Here is a 4,305-nt window from a genome sequence, read left to right on the forward strand (position 1 = left end):
ATATGCTTAACAAGGGTAGGTTGAGCACCCCGATATGCTCAACAGGGTAGGTCGGGCACCCAGATATGCCTGCTAATATGTTATTGTATGATATGTGGTATGATGGGGGAACTCACTAAGCTTTATGCTTACAGTTTCAGTTTTTGTTTCAGGTCCTTCTTTTTCGAAGGGAAATGAGCCGACACGGTAGCAGCATATCACACACATGATTTTCCGCATATGAGATTCTTGAGATTTGTACTCTGACATTATTACTATCTTATGACATACTTTTGAGACATGTGATCTATGGTTTTATGAAATAAGATAACTTGATGTTGTTTTTTATAATGTGTTTGATGAATCAAGAATGAAATTTTTGGTCTTGAATTTTGCGATGTTACATACTGTACACTTGGTCCTGTATGGATAATGTCTCCAAATATTCAGTGCGAATACTACGACCCCGAGTTCAAGATCATGGGTAGTGTAGTTGACTTTATTGGCTTTGATTTACCTAGAAGAATAAACGATGACCTTTCCTCTTTTCATGAGTACACATACCAACCCTTGTTTTGAAGGATCGCAATACACAACGAAGTCCTCCATGCCTTCCGGGAGGGATATGATTGGTGCACTACATAATGATTTCTTCAACGTCTGAAAGGCATTCTCTTATTTGTCTTTCCAATCAAAACTCACCCTTTTTTGGGTTAATGTTGAGAGAGTTTAGCTATTTTGGAGAATTTATTGATGAATCTCCAATAGTAGCCAACAAGACCCAATAACTGGCGTATCTATGTTGGCATCCTTGGTGTTCCCTAGGCCTCTATTGTCTTTATTTCGGATTGGTTAACAAGTATCCCATCCTTACTAACCATGTGCCCTAGGAAATCTACCTTCTGTAACCATAACTTGCACTTAGAAATTTTTGCGTACAATTTCTTCTTTTGTAACAACTTCGATATCGATCTCAAGTGCTGACCATGCTCCGCTTCATTTTGTGAGTATATCAATATATCATCGATGAATACAATCACAAGTTTGTCCAAATGCGGTCTACATATGCATTTCATAAGGTCTATGAACACAATCGGAGCATTTGTTAGTTCGAATGACATTACCACAAACTCTTAATGACCATATCGAGTTCTAAACATTGTCTTTGGAATATCTTCTTCATAACTCTAAGTTGGTGGTACCCCAATCTCAAATAGATATTTGAGAAGTAGATGGATCCCTATAATTGGTCGAACAGGTCGTCAATTATGGAGAGTGGGTACCGGTTTTTGATGGTTAGCTTGTTCAGTTCCCGGTAGTCAATACACATTCTAAAGTATCCATATTTCTTCTTTACAAACTGAACCGTTCTCCCCAAGGCGAGAAGCTCGGTCTGATAAACCCTTAATCTACTAATTCGTGTAGTTGACTAGACAACTGTTGCATCTCTGTTGGGGCTAGCATGTATGGAGACTTTGCTACGGGGGCTGCTCCTGGGATTATATTGATTCTGAATTCGACTTGTCAAACTGGTGGTAATCCCGGGAGGTCTCCTGGGAAAACATCAGGGAAGTCACGGACTTTTGGTATATCCATGATTCCCTTTACCTCTTTCTTCTTGTTTACAATGTGGGATAGGAATGCATAATACTTCTTGTGCAAATACTTTTTCGACTTCATAAACAAGACGATTCAAAGGCCCATACCTAGTTTGTTACCGTACACAATGAGGTTTTTGTTGTTTGACAGGTTGACTCGGACGACTTTCTCGTAACACATGATGTCGCCTCTCCCATCAGTCATTTCTATTGTATAGATTTCTTTAAGTGGTTGGGGGTTTTGTTTTAGTATTTGTTTGAATTTATGACTAATGAACCTTCTTTCGGCACCACGATCAAAAAATATGCATGCATAAGAGTTATCGATGAGTAACATACCAGTTACATTGCTAGGTTCCTGGATTGCTTCCTTCGCTCCCATAGCCAAGACTCTACCTTGACTGCCTCCACCTAAACTCTTAGCCTTTCGACAATCCCTCTTGTAGTGTCTAGTTTCCCGACATCCATAACAGGCACGGGCCATCCCTGAGTTGGATCCCTGATTGTTCCCTTGGGTCGGGGTCTTATAGAATTTTGAAGTGTGCCCCTTTTGTTTGCATTTGAAGCAGTACATCTCCCAACATGTGCCAACGTGATGATAAGGTTAATTGTCGCATTTTGGAAGATTTCTGGCATATTGCTTTGGTTGGTGGATACAGGGGTGGTAGTGGCTAGGACTGCCACCGTTCCTTGCTTCTTCTGGGGGCCTTATTGGGGTCTTTATTTCATCTTATCCTATAATTTCCTCTTTTTGTTCCTCTCCTTTGGAGGTTCGAACTTTTGGAACCATGGTTCCTTGTTGGATGCCATGTTCGGTAAGTTGATGAGCAATGAGCTTCACACCGTTGAAGGTGGTTGGCCGAGAAGAAATAACCTGTGACATCCCCAAAATCACGGCCAGAAAAGACCGGTTTTGTTTATACTTTATTTCAAAATCAGAGTTATCTTTTAATAAAAGGGTTGCGGAATTTGTCCCAAAACAATAATATGATAAAGATTTATCAAAAGCATTTCCATAGAAATGTATTTCATTAAAAGACTTGGGATGTCATGTTCGTACAGATCAAAAGTATAAACAGTACAATATAAGCCTCACTACATTATTTCATATCTACAGGCCTATATCCGTAATCCCTCGTCCAAAACATCACACCTATGCTCATGCGCCACTACCTGTAATACATAAAACTGAGTGGGTCAGGCTTGGGAGCCTGGTGAGCACATAGGGTTTTCAACCCACAATAAATAAGTTTATTAATTTCATCAATCAACAATAACCCGATTACCCGTTCCCGTTATCCTCACTTTACATCCCTAAACACCTATCATAAGGGACCTAGCCTAAGGATCATCATCGGGACGGACACTACTGCTAAGGGGATTCCTCAGCAATAAATGTCCTAATAGGCAACCATGTGGGGGATGGAGTACACCGGTGAACATATCGTTCACAACACCTACAGGTTGCGAGCCTGCCAGCGTTCCACTGGACTGTCTAGAAGAGTCCGTGGTCGTCATCTATACTCCGCTAGATGACTGGATCAACAACAACAACATTGAGGCCTCTCATCATTTTATCACACATCGTCTTATTACATCTACCCATGTTTTACCCCAACATTTTTGTAGATATAAAATACATATACAGTTTAAATCATTTAAAACTTGTATAAAAACATTCATCCAGCATAGATAACAAGTATACAGATAATATGCACACATAGCACGTAATATATAAAATACTTCATATCTATGTGTAAGATGAAAGTAACTATGCACTCACTTGAAAAGGTGGTGATTCCGAACTCAGACAGCGCTTCGCTTCTTAAATAGAATTTTCTTCGATGAAACCTAGTATTATTACCACTAGAGTTTAGTCTATTATTCGCCGAGACTAATTAATAGTCTAGCTATTATTATTATTATATAAGCGTTAAAAAAAATACTTATATAACCCATAATAATAGCCAAAGTATTTATTATAAGTTCATAATAACAATACTAATTTTAAATATAAGCTATATTAAAATAAGGTAAGCATAACTTACTTACAAGGGGGTTTTAGCTAGGAGTCGGGCTCTGCAGGGGCAGAACTTCGTCGCTGAATCTTTCTAAGAAAGATTCGTGCAGCGTTTTAGCGCTCACCTTACTATACTAAACTACAGAAAGAGAAGTCGAATCACGAGGGACCGAAATGCTCAGGGGATAAGGAGAGAAAGACTCTTGAATCAAGAGAATGGTGCAAGAAATATGAGAGCCCAAGGCTCTTATTTATACTAATTGAATTTTCAAAAACTACCCTCCATAATTACTTAATGACCTTTTAGTTATATAAACAACTAAACACCCCTCTATAATACTATTTTAAATGGATTTAATGATATTTGTACTAAACTAATGTCGAAAGAACTCAATATTAGTTTTATAATGACCGCATCGTCGATACCTTTTTAATGATATATACATATGTATATATATGTGTACGTATACATGATTTATACTTTATTTTAATACGTAAATATGCTATTATAATTTGTAACTCGTTCATACGAACTCCGTTTTTGACGTTCTTTATATCCACGCGTAGGTGGAGGCGTACTCTACAACTTTTGTTTAGACTCCGTCGACTAATTTTGACTTTATTTTTAAAGTTATATTTTTAACAGGCCGGGACAGGATTGCTCTGTTTAAAATCTCATAACTTCTTCATACAAAGTCAGATTTGGGC

The 4,305-nt window shown here is 38.2% G+C and overlaps 1 long non-coding RNA gene across 1 annotated transcript; it reads right to left on the reverse strand.

Annotated features, from left to right (window-relative positions):
* Positions 1 to 2,663: 2,663 nt before the first annotated feature.
* On the reverse strand, positions 2,664 to 3,877 carry LOC145038731 (uncharacterized). Its single transcript, XR_013679530.1, has 3 exons — positions 3,630 to 3,877; positions 3,361 to 3,428; positions 2,664 to 2,750 (listed from the first exon to the last, which is right to left on the reverse strand). It is a non-coding gene; the product is annotated as an uncharacterized LOC145038731 (long non-coding RNA).
* Positions 3,878 to 4,305: the final 428 nt, after the last annotated feature.

The sequence above is a fragment of the Lactuca saligna genome, chromosome 4, assembly GCF_052625555.1.
Source record: "Lactuca saligna cultivar CGN05327 chromosome 4, ASM5262555v1, whole genome shotgun sequence".
NCBI lineage: Eukaryota > Viridiplantae > Streptophyta > Magnoliopsida > Asterales > Asteraceae > Lactuca > Lactuca saligna.